The 18,639-nt window shown below is 41.4% G+C and overlaps 1 long non-coding RNA gene across 1 annotated transcript; it reads left to right on the top strand.

The window, feature by feature from the left end:
* Window positions 1-9,825: 9,825 nt before the first annotated feature.
* LOC129030447 (uncharacterized) lies at window positions 9,826-17,836 on the top strand. Its single transcript, XR_008500654.1, has 3 exons — window positions 9,826-10,275; window positions 16,301-16,401; window positions 17,502-17,836. It is a non-coding gene; the product is annotated as an uncharacterized LOC129030447 (long non-coding RNA).
* The last annotated feature ends 803 nt before the right edge of the window (window positions 17,837-18,639 follow it).

Raw genomic sequence — 18,639 nt, 5'->3', positions numbered from 1 at the left:
TATTGTTTAACAGGAACAGAATTTCAGCTTTGTCAGATAAAGAGAGTTCTGGCCAGGCACGGTGCCTCAGGCCTGTAATCCCAGCACTTTGGGAAGCTGAGGTGGGCTGGTTGTTTTATTCCAGGAGTTTAAGACCAGCCTGGGCAACATGGCAAGACCTCATCTCTACAAAAAAAAAAAATACAAAAATTAGCCAGGCGTGTTGATACATGCCTGTAGTCCCTGCTATTAGGGAGGCTAAAGTGGGAGGATTGCTTGAGCCCTGGAGTTTGATGATGCAGTGAGCTATGATCTTGCCACTGCACTCCCAGCCCAGGTGACAGAGCGAGACCCTGTCTCAAAAAATAAAAGAAAGAGTTCTGGAGATGAATGTAATGATGGTTGCACAACAATATGAATGTACTTAATAACACTGAACTGTACACTTAAAAATGGTTGATAGTACATTTTATGTTAGATCTACTTTATCACATTATTTTAAATGGAAAAATAAAATAATAACCACAAATAACTCATCTATTCCACTGGTGCAATGTTTCTGTTAAAGAGGTCTGCAAAGTGCTTTGCAGCCATTTATTAGCTTTGGGATGTTTTGTCAAATCAAACCACATTCTTTAGATAAGGAGTTTGGTTTGCTTTGATATTTAGTGACCTTCCCTTAGCTAGGGCATAGAATTTCCAGATGTGCAACACTCCCAACTTCTAGCTGCAAGCTCACAGCCTGGCACATAGTAAGTGCTCCATAAACATTTTTTAAATAAATAAATAACAGCAAGGGCTAATATTTATTTGAAGCATTTATTCAGAGGTGGGTTGAACTTGAAGGTGGTGACGCTTAAGCTTCAGGTCATCTCACTTTAATAAGCCTTTTCTAGACCTTGTGTGCGGGCGAGGGGAGGACCTGAGCAATGTGTTCACATAGTCACATATTCATATAAAACTTGCAAAAGTAAGATTTATCTTCTTTTTATTAAAGAGGGCTTCCAAAGTTGTATAGTCAAGTCCCACAAAACCCAAATCTGTCCCTGTACTTACTGCCTTTCTAAGTGCTCTATGAATTCCTTTCCATGGTTTCCTCATGCAGTTCTCACAACAACCTTATGAGGTAGATGCTATTATCTTCACTTCTGAGACAAGGAAATTGGGCAGCTCCACCATGGTTACCCCATGAGGGAGTGATGGGCAAGGACTTTCACTCTGGCATTTGAGGCTAACTCTACAACTCCACTGAATACTAGGGATGGCCAAACCTAACTCTAGCTCATGTTAAATTAGGCATGTAGCCAGGTGTGGTGGTGCGTGCCTGTAATCCCAACACTTTGGAAGGCCAAGAGGGGAGGGTCTCTTGACCCCCGGAGTTTGAGACCAGCCTAGGCAACACAGCAAGACCTTGTTCCTACGAAAGAGTTAAAAATTGGCCAGGTGTGGTGGTGCATCCCTGTAGTCCCAGCTAGTTGAGAGGCTGAGGTGGGAGGATCTCTTGAGTGCAGGAATTTGAGGCTGCAGTGAGCTATAATTGCACCACTGTATTCCAGCCTGGGTGATGGAGCAAGATCCTGTCTTAGAAAAAAGAAAAAAAATTAGATGTGGTCTTGGTAAATACTATAATTTCACCTGATGTAACTGTAATAGCAACAATTGCATGATTTGCTGGTCTTTAAAAATAACCTGTGATTTGGGGAAAACATTTATTTTACAGGTTTTTTCCTGTCCCTATCCTCACCTCATATTTTTGTTTGGTAAGATAGAAGGAAGTTTGGGAAAGGGGAAAATGAAAAGGGCAAGGCCAAAGAGGAGAAAGGGACAGAGATGTCATCCTATGTTAAGGAAGATTCTCCTCGCCCCCTCCACAGTTTCTTTCTCTTTCTTTTTGAAGGATGTGCAAGGATGCTTTGTCTCTTGGGGAGTTCCTCTCCAGTTTCACCTGTTCTCTGAATCTGCTCAACTTCTACGTTAGAGTCCCTATTTCTAGTCTGACAGTCCTACAAGTCAAAGGGCAGAAAGGAATCTTTCCTGTAAACATCCTCTGGGCCACTCCCGGAAAAGGTGACCAGCAACCACTGCTTCCTGTCTTTATTCTGACTCTTGGAGCAAATAATACAGTCTTCTATTCCTCTAAGATTTCTTGGAGCCAATAGGAGAACAGAACTGAAAACGTCATAGGACTGAAAATATCCTCCTATTGAGGATGCTGCTTTCTTTAGATTCAGATTCTCCGCTTTAAAAAGTCATTCCCACCCCTGGCTTCCATACAGATGCTGGGGATACGCACTGTGCCTGGCACTTAGGAAATGCTGCTCACTGACTCCCACCTCCTCAGAGAGGTGCTGCCATTAACCCAAAGACAATCCCTCCCCAGTTTCTTGTCCCTCTCCCCCACTGCCCAGAGTTTTCTGTCTTGATTTCCCTATTTCTGACTGCAGTGCAGTTATCACCCAGCTGGTCAAACCCCAGGGTCACTCTGCCCACCCTTCGCTTCCCTCAGACCTCATTAATCACCAAGTACCATGGGTTTTCCTTCCTATTCATGCCCATACTCATTCTCTGTTTTCCATTTTCTTTGCTGATACTTTGTTCGATGCCCTACTTATTTTGGGTCTGGGACATTACAATTGCTTCCTGGTGGGGTTCCCTGCCTTTAGAGTTGCTCCCTGCTAAAAGTGGATTTGTCATGTAGCTAATAAATCTCAAGCTCCAGGACAGATGCTTGTATCTAATTTTGTATCTTGTGACTTTATATTCTCGATCTGCCCCACCCCCTATCCATTTTGCACTCAGCTGCCAGATTAATCCTTTTTACAATAGGTTTTATTTTTTGAGCAGTTTTAGATTCACAGCAATATTGAGCAGAAAGTACAAAGAGTTCCTGTGTGTCTCCTGTTCCCAGACACACACACAGCCTCTCCGATTATCAGCATCCCACATCAGTACATTTGTTTCAGTCAATGAACCTACATTGATACATCATTATCTCCAGAGTCCATAGTTGACACTGAGTTTAATCTTTTAAAAATACTATTCTTTCGGCTGGGTGTGGTGGCTCACGTCTCTAATCCCAGTACTTTGGGAGGCCAAGGCAGGTGGATTATCTGAGGTCAGGAGTTCGAGACCAGCCTGATCAACACGGTGAAACCCCATCTCTACTAAAAATACAAAAATTAGCCGGGCGTGGTGGCGGGTGCCTGTAATCCCAGCTACTTGGGAGGCTGAGGCAGGAGAATGGCTTGAGCCTGGGAGGCGGAGGTTGCAGTGAGCCAAGATTGTGCCATTGCACTCCAACCTGGGCAACAGAGCTAGACTGTTTCAAAAAATAAAAATAAAAAATAAAAAAATACTATTCTTTCATATCACTGGTCTGCTTTAAAACTGTTCATAAAAACGCTGACCATCAGGACATATTTCAGAATTCAAGGAAAAAATTGAAAAAATAAAATAAAATTCTGCCCCTATCTCCAAAGTCTATGTCCTTACTTGGATATTCAAGGCTTTCCACTATCTTCCCCAACTTTCAACCTGATTTCTCAAGAGTCATCTGTGCATGCCCTTTGCAGGGGATGCTCTTCACCGACTCCCACCCGCCGTCCCCATCATCACATCTGTGGCTTTGCTACATGTAAAATCCGATTGAATTCAACTCCACAAAAATGTGCTGTGACTTACTTAATCTAGGATGTCTATCTGCCTCCATTCTGACCATGAAAAACCCACCCAGTTTACTATGCCAGTCCACGAGCCCCTTCTGGCTGCAATCCTGTTTGCCTCAATAGCAGCAGTTTCTAGCTTGAGAGGGGTTGAAATGGACTAGTAAGACTTTTAAAAACAATAATAAAGTATAGGGAGGCCGAGGCGGGCAAATCACCTGAGGTTGGGAGTTCAAGACCAGCCTGACCAACATGGAGAAACCTCGTCTCTACTAAAAATAGAAAATTAGCTAGGTGTGGTGGCACATGCCTGTAATCCCAACTACTCGGGAGGCTGAGGCAGGAGAATTACTTGAACCTGGGAGGCAGAGGTTGCAGTGAGCTGAGATTGCACCATTGCACTCCAGCCTGGGCAACAAGAGCAAAACTCTGTCTCAAAAAACAAAAACAAAATAATAAAGTACAACATCTGATTGTCAATTTTTTATTCTGCCAAATAAGAACTTAAAAAACAACTACCACCATCACAATATCTTATTTTAAAAAAGACATTTACTAATCAAAAAGCATGAAAGGCATAATATCAGAATAACTGTTGGTTCTTTAAATGTAATTCACTTAGCTTTAGGAAAAAAATCATTTTTCTAAAACATTGTATGACTGTCTGAGGTAGTGAAAACTGTTCAGACTGGCATTTGGGAGTGATTCTACAGTGCTCCCGGTCTCCACCACCTGTTTCGCATTTAATCACAGGCTGCCTTGAGGCACACTTTGCATTGTTGCCTCTCTATTTAACTTCTCGTGCACATATGTTATTTCCCCAACTGGAAGGTAAGCTTTATAAGGAATCTGTAGAAGGACTGCACCCTTAACTTTCCAGCAAGGCTTTGCACACAGAAAATGTTCAATAAATATTTGTCGAATGAGTGAATCAACCTTTTCTAAGCCTGTGCTAACCAATAAATCTCCTCTTAATGGGATCTGAGCACCCCATCCTGAGACAATTTCTCTCAACAGACTTCTTTAAAATGAATTATCCAGTACAAATTGCTTTACTTTTGAGTGAAGCCTAAAAATAAAAATTGTTTAAACCTGATGTGAAAAGTAAACAGTTTTTTCCTCAGGGCAGTAGCAAGCCCCAACAAGGAGGAGAATCAAGACACAAACACACTTCTGTACCTGCCATTTAATTGATCCTAGTTATTTGGGGCTTTGTTGGTAGGCATGCACACAGTCCATGCTTCTGGCTTGACTTGACTGCATAGGGTGGTTGGCATTCTTTCCGGGGCTCTCACCCCTGTGCCTAAAGCTTCCACAATAACCATGTTGTGCCTTTCCCTCTCTCTACTCAGGTAACTTGGAAAGAAAGGTTAGGAAGAAGCTTAACATCTGGCTAGCCAAGCCTTGGTTTTAGATTCCAGAGTTGATACAGAGCAATTCAGAAAAGTATCTTTTGGATTTAAAGCATTGTTTTTGCTCAGGATCTCGAGTTACCTTCAAAAAATTTAAATAAGATAAGGCCACATCCTTGCTTAAAACATTCATCAACTTTCAATTCAATTCCATTCAACAGCTATTGATTGAAGACCTGGCCCTGAAGACCAGGGCCGGAATGCCAGGCCCTGTTCTAGATGTTGGGGATATGTCAGTAAACAAAGCAGACAAAACTTTCTGCCTCACCAAAGCTTAGAGGGAGGTAGGAGTGAGGTGGGGGAGACAAACAAGAAAGATAATGAATAAATAACATATTATTTCTGTGTTAGAAGGTGATAGATGCAATGGAAACTAATTGGAGCAAGTGGGTGTTGCAATTGAGACGGGAGGGACAGGGGAGGCCTCATTGAGAAGGTGGGTGGAGCAAAGGCTTGGAGGAGGTGAAAGGTGTGGCCATGAGACCATATGGGAGAAGAGGAAATGCCTTCCATATTATGACCTCACCCAGCACCCTCTCACCCTGCAGCCCTCCCACACGGATCTCCAGCAGCCCCTGCAGTCTCCTCCCCACCTCCAGGCTTCACACACGTTGTTTCTTCCTCAGGACTGTATTTTCCTTCCCTGTCTCTTGACCACCTCCTCATCCTTCCGACCTCAATCTAAATGCCACCTCCTCAGGTGGGGTTTTTTTTGCTGCCCCTCATCCATTATAATTTAGATGCCCTGCCACAGTCATAGCCCTCCCTTCAGATACTTAATAAATACTGTTTGAATGAATGAACAAAGAAAAGGGCTCAAAGCGGGTGTTGAGGACAGGGATTCTGACTCATTGATTTATCCCCAGTGCTGGGCACATTGTTGAATGTATTTGGTAGACTTTATCTTCATAAATAAGCTCCATTATCAAGGATGGATAGAAGGATTATGTTATGGCTTACTTAAATTTAACCATTATAATACTATAAACAAGATTTTTTAAAGGGACAGTGAAGCATTAAATTGTGTTACAGGGAATGAATTCCCTCCTTCCTTCACTTTTTCCGATGAAGCAGGCCTTGGTTTCAGTCCTTGGCCCAGACAAGCCCTTTTCAAGGAACATTTCCCACCAGTGACGGTGCCTTCCTGTCTGAGATCAGCATGTCCTTCAATTTATTCTGCAACTCAGTCAAATTAATTAAAACTAGATTTGTCCTGAGAGTTTGTTCATTAAGGTGTCATTGTATATCAAATTCCCAATTATCTGGGATAATTAAAACATCCTAAATTTTTCCCCAAATTGTTTATACTTTTGGGAGTATCCCCTTGTAGGGTTCAGAACACACTACCCCAAAATATGGCACCTTGGCGCTTCAGAAAACCCCAGAAACAGGAAGGTTACTCTCACCTTCCCCTTGCCTTTCTCTTAGAAGCAGGTCATAAAACCTTCTTTCCAGAGGTGCCCACCCTGTAGCCAGGGGGAAGGAACGCCCCTATCCTTGAAGACACAGAGACATAGAGAAGAATCTGAACAAACAAGCCTTGCTAAGTTCCCCCTAGTTTATTAGCATTAGATCATACAGCTTTTGTCTAATCATCTCCACAATCATCCACTTATTCATCAAACTTAGCATAAAAACCCACAGGTTTCTCTGTCTCTTTGGATCTTCATTTCTGAAGCTATGCCATATAAAACTTACATATTAAATAAATTTATATGCTTTTCTTTTGTTAATCTGTCTTTTGTTATAGATGCCTCAGCCATGAACCCAGCAATGAGCGAGAAATTTTTCCTCCCTTACACTCCAAAGGTATATTTTTATTGCTATTTGCTCAGGAAATGCCATAAGAATGATTTAACGATTTCAAATTGCCACCTCATTTGACATGCATTTTAGGTAACATAAAAATCATGCAATATGATTGAAACAAAATAAATTAATTAGAGCAAAGAGAAAAATACAAGCAAGGCAGTAAAGTGAAACAAGAAATAAAACCACTCACCACTCATGACACGGAAATTCCAACTGTAAAGACTCAAGTAGTTTCTGGAGGGGGATCTCAAATTTGGCTCTGAGCAATGAAGAAAACAGACCAGTTATAGGATTCACAGTGTTTTATAACATACATACCACGGTCTCAGGAGCCTGAAGACCTGAAAGACGTTTCTCCCATATGTCCTCAAAAAGGACACTGATGTCATGAATGACACTTAAAGCAGATGAGTTTCCAATAGCTGTTTCTTATTGTATCACTCAAGGAGCCTTTAACCTAGGGCCTAATGACAAAGTGAGGTCCTTTAAAATTCAATTCTCTGAGGGAATGACATGATGCAGTTCACAAATGAAGTTTTTTAATTATCTGACTTGATCCACAGATAAAGTTTAAAATATCTAAAATATCTAAAAGAAGGCCAAGTGTGGTGGCTTCCATTTGTAATGCCCGCACTTCGGGAGGCCAAGGTGGGAGGCTTGCTTGAACTCGGGAATTTAAAACCAGCCTGGACAACGTAGGGAGACCCTTTCTCTATAAAACATGTAAAAATTAGCTGGGCATGGTGGCTCATGCCTGTGGTCCCAACTACTCAGGAGGCTGAGGCAGGAGGATTGCTTGAGCCCAAGAGGTCAAGGCTGCAGTGAGCTGTGATCACCACCACTGCACTCGAGCAAGTAAAGGGAAGGAAGGAAGGAAGGAAGAAAGAAAGAAAGAAAGACAGACAGACAGACAGAAAGAAAGAAAGAAAGAAAGAAAGAAAGATGGCCTGCATCTGTCCCTAAATGTTGTTCTCTCCAATCAAACTTCCATAAGAATTAAGCAGCAGAGAAGTCAAGGATAAATTGTCTGGCAGGTACCCAACAGCTGAAACTCTATACTTCTGATTAGACGCGGATGTACACCTAAGAACTTGGCATCCATTTGTGAAAGTGAAGGTTCCTAACCAGGCCATGTACTTGTATAGACCTATGTCCTCAAAGAGGCAGACTACAGTGTACCCATGGGTAGGGGCCAGATTTCCTTCAGGAAATAGTCCAGGTTTGCTGTAACATGGCAATAAATGAACAGCCAAGATCCATGGAGTGGCCATGGTGTGGGACATAGATAACAACCCTCCTGCCAACATTAGACACTGCACAGTTAGTTTTCTGTTATCCTGTTTTGGTTTTATCATGTATACCTCCCCACCCATTAGAGCAGTTAGTTGAGAATTGACTGTTAAAAATGAAATCAACCTGCAGAGAAAAAGTCATGTTGGATGAATCACTGGGGCCCTAGGCTGTTGGCTTCATGTTTAATTTGGATGCTTCCCAATCCAGTCTTGAGTAGGTCACCCCATATAGCTTCCTCCATCAGCAGGATGATTTTGTTTTAGAAAATATGTACACTTGGTAAACTGTCAAAGTGAGTTGTACGTAAGGTATGTGTTGTTCGGAGGGAGAAAATATTTTCAGCACTACCTGAAGTCTTTATACCTGACAATGCATTAAGAATTCAACACAGTAATCTTATTGTTTTAGCTGTTGCTTTTACTATTACTCATGCAGCATGACTGGGAAAAAAATTAATGATCCCCCCCACCCCCACAGTGTTTAGTGTGTGTGAGTTTAAAAAAAAAAATCTTTTGGTTTGGGATGAATGCGTTGAACAATCCACCATCTGGTGTACAAATATTTTTATAGACACGAATCCAAATACCACAAAATCACTGCCATGGCTCAGGTTCTGTGAATCTTTTTCTGAGGCAGACTTTTTATTAAATGTGATTATTCTTGAACTATGAGACTCTCTGCAGGAGCATTAAGATTTAGCCTTGAGAACAAAAGTCTTTTTGTTGACCAACATTTTTAAAAAGATGGAAAGAACTCTCTCTGGAGCTAATTTCAAGGAGGACAAAAAAGAATTTTGTTTTTGTTTTTGCTTTTTTGTTTACATACTAAGCATATACAAACTGAATCAGTGACAACTTCTGTTACATTCCTGCTGTAATCCTGGCTAGTGGAAGAAGATAAGATACCAGTAAGCTCTGCAGGCATCAAGTTTCGGCCCTGTCAGGTGTAATCAGAACCCTGGTCTTAAAACGAAGGCCTCCACTCCACCTCCTCAGGCAGAGGACACTTCATTCCCCAGCCCCAGGCACTAAGAGGAAAAGGAAGGATCCATCCTCTAAGAGAAAAATAAAACAAAATAGCAACACTGGGTTTGTGTGTTCCCTTTAACTCTTGACACCCAGGAATTAATGCAAAGTGGTCTGTATTTAATATCGAATTCCCTCCCCTCACAATGCGATAATGACAAGAGATTTTTAGAAGGCATGGATTGTAGTTTTAGAAAATTAAGATTCTCCTCTGAACCTAATGTAAAGAAAATTGATGAGTCTGTGCATTTGATGGGATTCCTAGGTCAGCACCATGTCGTGAAGACATTTTCTGAGATAGTGAGTTTGCTCAAAATGTCACTCCAACTTTTAAAGCATGGAGAAAATTTCTTGTCAGTGAATGTACCACTCAGAGCAAAACAGAATTTTTATTGCTAGATTTCCTTTCAAAGTTAAAAATAAGGGTAAACAGAACCAAAAGGCTGTTTGGGGGAATGTAGTGATCTGGGGAAGAGAATGATGGCATATCGTTGGAGCTTCCAGCTTTGCTAGTGGAACTCATTGGAATGTCCATGAAAATCACCACAGAGCTCAGACATAGTTCTTAACTGGCAAAACTGTCCTAAAATGACTGGACTCTGATGCAGCTGCCTTGGGAGAAGTGGGAGAAATAACAGTCCCACTTCAGCGATCGGCAAACTGAGGTGCAGTGGAAACTGAGGGTTCGGGCAAGGGTCACCAAAAGTCAGTGGTGAGCGGGAGACAGGCCCGAAAGAGCTGAGGAAGTGTAAACTCCAGTGATAAGGCGATAACTTGAGGAAATTAAAACCCCGTAGTGTGGGAAAGAACAATTAGCCAAGACAGAGGGGCAGGAAGGAATACAGAATGAATTACAATCAGAGGAAACTAGCCAGCAACAAAAGAGATGAACTGGCGGGGGCGGGGCGAGAGAGACAGGAGAAGTGACTTAAGAATGCTGGCTTCTCTGGGTTCCATCACCGCCTTCTTGTTAGGTCGCCGTCGCTGTGCTCATAATTTAACCCCTTTATGCCTCGGAGTGTCTAACTCCAAGGCAGCTATCTTTATCCATGAAGTTCTTTGAGATTGTGCCACGAATATGATGAATTCCAGGTAAGAATGACTGCATGATTAGTTTAGAAAAAGTTACCCCCACCCCCCCCAAAAAAAGACAGAAGTTTAAGCCTCTATAGATTAGCAAAATATTTCCATCAGAAACATAAAAAGGAACATGTAAAACACAAGTATCAGCAAATGCAGATGTTTTAAGACCAAGAAGAAAGTGTTCATGAAAATGAACTATTTTAAAGGGAAACATGTAAAAGTGTTTAAAAATAATTTTGATGACTATCGAGATGACCTAAGGGGATGAAATGTCCTATAACTAGTAGGAAATGATAGAAAAAAAGTATGATTGTTTTATGAAAATAAGAATTTGCTTATTTCAAGTCAATGAGTTTGTCACACATGATTATGGGCACAAGAGAAGATATGCTATAGCCCATAATTAAATTGTCTTTTACTTCAATCCTAAAAATCAATAGGCAGAAAGCTAAGAGGAAGCTCTTCTTTAATCAACCAAGATGCTAAAATCATGGAGAGAAAGGCAAAAAAGATAGACCACAGCAGCTAAGTCATTCAAAAGAAGGGGGAGAGTTGATTACGTAGAATGAAGTGGAATGAAGAAGCTAAGTAGGAGTAGAAAAACATGATACTATTACAAAGGGTTAATTGAGCAAACAAAGTGGGTAATAAGGCAAATTAAAGATTCTTATAAATCCTGTGTCCAGGAAATGAATTAACTGCTCAGATTAATAAATGAAGAAGCATCACACAGAAGATAATGATTAAATGTCACCATGGGAAAACAGAAGGTTCCTGGTTTATAAAACCAGCACACTTAAAAAGAAGAAAAGGGTGGGGGCATTTGAAACAATACTAAGAGGCTTTAAAAGTGAACTGAAAAAAAAATGTAAAGTAGACAGTGATGGAAGGACAGCCTTAGAAGACACCTCAACGATACAAATTTCTTTAAATATCTTAAAGGGATTGTGGGTAAGGAGGAGCATCCAGGAAATGGAAACATTGAACTCGGGTTTATTTTAATTTATTTTACTTTAATTTTTTGGTCTTGCCTTCATGAGGCCAGTAAATGTACCAGAAATGGAAGCAGTGTCAGAGAGTGATAAATTAAGAACAATGAGGAATTCCCTTCCAATAAATTAAGATAACTCAAGAAAAGACAACTCCTGAGTGGGAAGAAAAAGCTGCAGAGATTAATACTGCCTTCATGCAGCATTTGGATGGCTCCTAGGAATCACAAAGATACCTGGGGAAATCAGAGCCAAGTAAATCTAGTACCTTTCAAAAAAAAAAAATGGACTACGGAGGAAGCAGAAAAATGCTAGCCTTGCAACTCGGCAGCAATTGAAATATTTAAAGTATAGATAAAGCAACCAATGTAGAATTACCAAATACCTAGAAATATATGAGTTCAGCAGACAAAACAATCAAATTTTAGGGAAAGTGACCTCCTGAATAAAATCCTTACAGAAGTTTTTAGGCTTTTGAATTTTGGCCACTATACTACAGTTTATAGAGAAGATGAATAAATGGACATCTATTGACAGATTGTTTTCTCTTTTCTCATGGTTTCTTTATAGTCTTCTTTTTCTTTGCTCAGGCTGTTCCTGTAAGTACCTCCAGGGATTCTAGACTTGGCTTGTTCAGTTTCTCACACTACACTGAACAACCTCATGTAAACCTTCAAGCCCATGATTTATCATTTCGTTGTTATTGTTGTCGTTTTTGAGACAGAGTCTTGCCCTGTTGCTCAGGCTAGAGTGCAGTGGCCCGATCAAGGTTCACTGCAGCCTCGACCTCCTGGGTTCAAATGATTCTCTACCCTCAGCATCCCAAGTAGCTGGAACTACAAACACACGCCACCATGACTGGCTAGTTTATTTATTTTTCTGTGGAGACAAGCTCTCACTATGTTGCCCAGGCTGGTCCTGAACTCCTGGCCTCAATTGACCCTCTTGCCTTTGCCTTCCAAAGTGTTAGAATTACAGGCAAAAGCCAGTGCACTTGGCCATTATTTATCATATCTCTGCAGGTCATTCCTTGACTATCCTTCTGAGGCTGGAATTTCCAATTGCTTTTTGAAATTCTCACACCATTGCCTTTTCATTCATTTATTCATCCACTCAAAAATATTTATTGAGTGCTACTGAAACATGTTTATTTTTTTATTTTTATTTTTTATTTTATTTTTTTAAAATTATTATTATACTTTAAGTTTTAGGGTACATGTGCACAATGTGCAGGTTAGTTACATATGTATACATGTGCCATGCTGGTGTGCTGCACCCATTAACTCGTCATTTAGCATTAGGTATATCTCCTAATGCTATCCCTCCCCCCTCCCCCCACCCCACAACAGTCCCCAGAGTGTGATGTTCCCCTTCCTGTGTCCATGTGTTCTCATTGTTCAATTCCCACCTATGAGTGAGAATATGCGGTGTTTGGTTTTTTGTTCTTGCGACAGTTTACTGAGAATGATGATTTCCAATTTCATCCATGTGCCCACAAAGGACATGAACTCATCATTTTTTACGGCTGCATAGTATTCCATGGTGTATATGTGCCACATTTTCTTTATCCAGTCTATCATTGTTGGACATTTGGGTTGGTTCCAAGCCTTTGCTATTGTGAATAGTGCCGCAATAAACATACGTGTGCATATGTCTTTATAGCAGCATGATTTATAGCCCTTTGGGTATATACCCAGTAATGGGATGGCTGGGTCAAATGGTATTTCTAGTTCTAGATCCCTGAGGAATCGCCACGCTGACTTCCACAAGGGTTGAACTAGTTTACAGTCCCACCAACAGTGTAAAAGTGTTCCTATTTCTCCACATCCTCTCCAGCACCTGTTGTTTCCTGACTTTTTAATGATTGCCATTCTAACTGGTGTGAGATGGTATCTCATTGTGGTTTTGATTTGCATTTCTCTGATGGTCAGTGATGGTGAGCATTTTTTCATGTGTTTTTTGGCTGCATAAATGTCTTCTTTTGAGAAGTGTCTGTTCATGTCCTTCGCCCACTTGTTGATGGGGTTGTTTGTTTTTTTCTTGTAAATTTGTTGGAGTTCATTGTAGATTCTGGATATTAGCCCTTTGTCAGATGAGTAGGTTGCGAAAATTTCCTCCCATTTTGTAGGTTGCCTGTTCACTCTGATGGTAGTTTCTTTTGCTGTGCAGAAGCTCTTTAGTTTAATTAGATCCCATTTGTCAATTTTGGCTTTTGTTGCCATTGCTTTTGGTGTTTTAGATATGAAGTCCTTGCCCATGCCTATGTCCTGAATGGTAATGCCTAGGCTTTCTTCTAGGGTTTTTATGGTTTTAGGTCTAACATTTACGTCTTTAATCCATCTTGAATTAATTTTTGTATAAGGTGTAAGGAAGGGATCCAGTTTCAGCTTTCTGCATATGGCTAGCCAGTTTTCCCAGCACCATTTATTAAATAGGGAATCCTTTCCCCATTTCTTGTTTTTGTCAGGTTTGTCAAAGATCAGATAGTTGTAGATATGCAGCATTATTTCTGAGGGCTCTGTTCTGTTCCATTGATCTATATCTCTGTTTTGGTACCAGTACCATGCTGTTTTGTTTACTGTAGCCTTGTAGTATAGTTTGAAGTCAGGTAGCGTGATGCTTCCAGCTTTGTTCTTCTGGCTTAGGATTGACTTGGCAATGCAGGCTCTTTTTTGCTTCCAAATGAACTTTAAAGTAGCTTTTTCCAATTCTGTGAAGAAAGTCATTGGTAGCTTGATGGGGATGGCATTGAATCTATAAATTACCTTGGGCAGTATGGCCATTTTCACAATATTGATTCTTCCTACCCATGAGCATGGAACGTTCTTCCATTTGTTTGTATCCTCTTTTGTTTCATTGAGCAGTGGTTTGTAGTTCTCCTTGAAGAGATCCTTCATGTCCCTTGTAAGTTGGATTCCTAGGTATTTTGAAACATGTTTAAAACTATCTAATTATCTCTCTCCATCCCCACTCTCATCTGCATTTTGTCCTGCCTTTTCTCTGGGTAAATGATATCCTTTTCTTAGGAGCAGAAGCTAATTTTATTTCTTTGTAATCTCCCAAAGTGACTTAGTATAGTTTCTAGAACTAAATGGGACTCCATAAATACTGTTGAATTATATTGAGCTGAAATCATACATGAAGTGATAGACAGTTATGAGAAGGACCTTAGAGGACACACATCTATTCATTCTTTGGCAACAACACAAATAGACTCAGTTATCAATTAATACCTCTCTTGCACTAATTTTACTTTTAGCATTAAGATTCTAAAATTCTATACAAGTAGTGCAGAAAATTTATGTAATAGGCCTAAAAACATTAATTTTAAAGATGGAAATACAATTATTCATAGAGAGGACTATCCTTTGTTTAGCAAAAGACCTTGGATATGAAAGATGAAATCTCCAAAGCTAGCTTAATTTGTATAAGAAAAGTATCAAGAATGGAAAGCTATTACATGCCTGTAATCCCGGCACTTTGGGAGGCCAGGGCGGGCAGATCACTTGAGACCAGGAGGAGTTTGAGACCAGCTGGCCAACATGGTGAAACCTCATTTCCACTAAAAATACAAAAATTAGCCATATATGTTGGCGCATGCCTATAATCTCAGTTACTCTGGAGTCTGAGGCATGAGAATCGCTTGAACCCAGGAGGAAGAGGTTGCAGTGAGCAAAGATCGTGCTACTGTACTCTAGCCTGGGTGACAGAGGGAGACCTTGTCTCTAAAAGTAAAAAAAGAAAAAAGAATTGAAGTCTGAATAAAAAAGAATGAGATTATGTCCTCTGCAGAAACATGGAGCTGGAAACATCATCCTCAGCAAACTAATGCAGGAACGGAAAACCAATCCTACATGTTGTCACTTGTAAGTAGGAGCTAAATGAGAACTCGGACACAAAGAAGGGAACAGCAGACACTGGACCTACCTGAGGGTGGACGGTGGGAGGAGGGAGAAGATAAAAAAAATTATTAAGGCCGGGTGCAGTGGCTCACACCTGTAATCCCAGCACTTTGGGAGGCCGAGGCGGGCAGATCACAAGGTCAAGAGATTGAGACCATCCTGGCCAACATGGTGAAACCCCGCTCTACTAAAAACACAAAAATTAGCTGGGCATGGTGGCGCATGCTTGTAATCCCAGCTACCCGGGAGGCTGAGGCAGGAGAATCGCTTAAACCTGGGAGGCAGAAGTTGCAGTGAGCCAAGATCATGTCACTGCACTCCAGCCTGGCGACAGAGGGAGACTCTGTCTCAAAAAAAATTATTATTGGGTACTAGGCTTAGTACCTGGGTGACAAAATAATCTGTACAACAAACCCCCATGTCATAAGTTTCCCTATATAACAAACCTGCACTCGTACCCCTGAACCTAAAATAAAAGGTTCGTACCCCTGAACCTAAAAAAAAAAGAATTGAAGGCTGAAAGCCAGAAGGGAAGTGAGAAAGAGGAGCTCAGGGCAGTGAAATGAAGGAGAAATGTTGTCAGGGAACTCTACATATAAGGGGTTAAGAGTGACCAGGTGAGTTTGAAACACAGGGATGTCCCATATTTGGTTTTAAGTTATTGGCTGTGCAGTGTTGTAATTCGATGTAACTCCCATCCTATATCAAATTATGTTTACATAATTAAGAGAGTCCACTAAAGTGATTTTTCCTGAGCAAAGAAAGTCTGCTCTATGTTCTGACATACATTTTTAAGCACCTCTCACTCTTCACCCAAAAGTGTCAGCTGGGTTCCACCTACTAATGACCAGTAATTCTATGAGATGATCTGAAAGATTATAGAATGGCTAATAAAGGGATTAGCAAAAGCCTGTCACACAATGAATACTTGAAGAACTACCAGGTGTCTGTTTGACAGAGGGGATTGCCCTGCATGGCCATGAGGTGTGCCTGACTCACCCTGGAGAGGGGAGCTCCTGTACAAATTGACCGTTCATGGTCTTAGTTCTGAACTGCCTTTCTGGACCCTTCTTTCTGTTTCTCCTCTACTTTTGATGCTCTGAGCTAGCAAGTTTGATGTCCTTCTTCTGTTCCCTATTCTAGGTCTGGGCTTGATGTTCACCGATTTTCCCTCAGCTCCGACTGTGGCTCCTCTCAGCTGACTCTGACCCTGCTCTCAGCCAGGCTGCATCTGCCCATCTCAGGTAAACATGGCTGGGCCTAGGTAAACTGTGGGACCTTTCAGCTGGAGCTCCACTCCTGTGCGTGGAACACCTGGCTGGTTTGGCAATTGAATTAGACACTGGGAAGGCATGAGCTGACATCGTTCTTCCTTCAAATATTTGGAAGGGGCAGTTTCCTTATTCACTATGGCCTCGAAGCAGAGACTGAGGAATACTGGGGCACTAAAAGGACTGAGTGTAACTTAAAACAAAAAGGCACTCGACAGCAGCCAGAGCTACCACAGCTGTCATTTCGTCCTCACTGAAAGGGCTCCAGCAAAGGCTGGATAACCATCAAGTGGCAATGCTCTGGGAACGTTTGCAAAGGGAGCCATGCATCCTATAGATAATTTTACCAGCAGGTTTTCAGTTTCCTTCAGCACTGAGATTCTCAGATTCTAAACTTTTATAATTATTTAAGTTAAAAAAAAAAGTCAGATGCAGCTGGGTGCAGTGCCTCACGCCTGTAATTCCAGGACTTTGGGAGGCCAAGGCAGGCGGATCACCTGAGATCAGGAGTTCGAGACCAGCCTGACCAATATGGCGAAACCTTGTCTCTACTAAAAGTACAAAAATTAGCTGGGCATGGTGGGGTGCACTTGTAATCCCAGCTACTTGGGAGGCTGAGACAGGAGAATTGCTTGAACCCAGGAGGTGGAGGTTGCAGTGAGTTGAGATCATCCTACTGCACTCCAGCCTGGGCGACAGAGCAAGACTCCCTTTAAAAAAAAAAAAAGTCAGATGCTTGACTAGAAGGGACAACTCGGAGTGAGAACCACTGGAGAGTCATTTGCATGTGGTTGTTGCCAAGGAGGAAATTAAAAACTGAGAAACAGGAGAGTTAAAATCTAAGTTGGGAGAGGGGAACCTCAGATCCCTTCTGAGGATATAGTTAAACTGTCTGTGTTTTCTGTGCCAAATAGAGCAGCTTAGACCTAAAGAATGTCAGCAATTTTCATCCTCCCACACAGCTACTTTATAATAATTAGTTTTACTACTTTTTTTCACAAGCTATTACTTTAATTATTTTAATTAAGTTGTTCATGCACTTGCGTTGTTTACAAGCACTTTTCTTTTTATAGCACATCAATAAACAGCAGAGGGAAACTACCACCTTGGAGGGAGCCAGGCAGTTTCTGCTGGGCAGGCCGCAGCCTGGAGCATGGAAGTAGCTTCTTCCATCCTACACTGGAAACCACCCAGCACCCCGGGCCCTCCAGAGAGGAGCCAGACTCCCTTCCCTGGGAAGAGACTACAGTCCTATCTGTATCCTCCATGGTCATTTTCCCTCAGTCACAGCAATGAAGAGCAAATTACCTGTTTTCTGTATGTTCCTCTGACAACAACTGCCACAGAATAAATATGAAAGGTTCTGGATGATTCGTTGTCAGCTTTTATTAAAATTCTACATACTTGGCATTTCTTAGCTATCTGGGTTGACTCCTGGTTCCACCCCTTACTAGTTGCGTGACCTTGAAAAAGTGACTTACCTTCTCACATTCTTGGTTTCTGTATCTGTCAAGTGAAGGTAAAACCACCAAACTGGTAGAGTTATTTTGAGAATTATATGAGTTCCGAGTGGGAGGGTGCTAAGACCTTGCTAGTTAGAGTAGTTTTTCAATCCTGATCGCCTCCTTCTCCCTCTTAGCTTCTTTTCTCCTCCCCCTCCTGCTTCTAGTCTAGGCTTCTGGCAATTTTGACATAACAAAAGTGGGATTCCTTCATTCCTGACTTCAGAGCTTTTCCTTACTTCATTACTGCATGATAGTTCTCAAGCCTGTTCTTTACATAAATATAAAAAGGAGAAAGTGAAATAGTTGAGGAACCGACCGATTTGAAGGAGCTGCCACTATTTGATTCCTCTTGTTAGGACATCTGAATGACCCCAAGTTCCTGTTCTTGAGGCTGTTGTATCATATTCTTAAAAGCTATGCATGCATTCTGCTTTGAATATGTCCCTCAGCCTCATTCTTCTCCACTTGCTGGGGGCCATCCCGCCCCACGGGAAGGTAAGTTCAGGCTTGGAGGGAAAGACACGACAAAGTCTTGCTCTTTCATTTTTGTTGTCTAAAGTCATGTTTCGTGCTCTTCTTTGAACAAAATCCAGGACTCCAGAGATGCCCTGTTACTTTTCTTCTAGCAAGTCTCTAATTTGCTGAGGAGTAAACTTGTCATGAAAAGAAACCAGAACTCCCCAAGGTAGCTCCCCCCTCACAGTCA

Source organism: Pongo pygmaeus, chromosome 1 (genome assembly GCF_028885625.2).
Source record: "Pongo pygmaeus isolate AG05252 chromosome 1, NHGRI_mPonPyg2-v2.0_pri, whole genome shotgun sequence".
Lineage (NCBI taxonomy): Eukaryota > Metazoa > Chordata > Mammalia > Primates > Hominidae > Pongo > Pongo pygmaeus.
The sequence above is the reverse complement of the archived record's forward strand: the minus strand, read 5'-3'. Positions and strand labels throughout refer to the sequence as shown.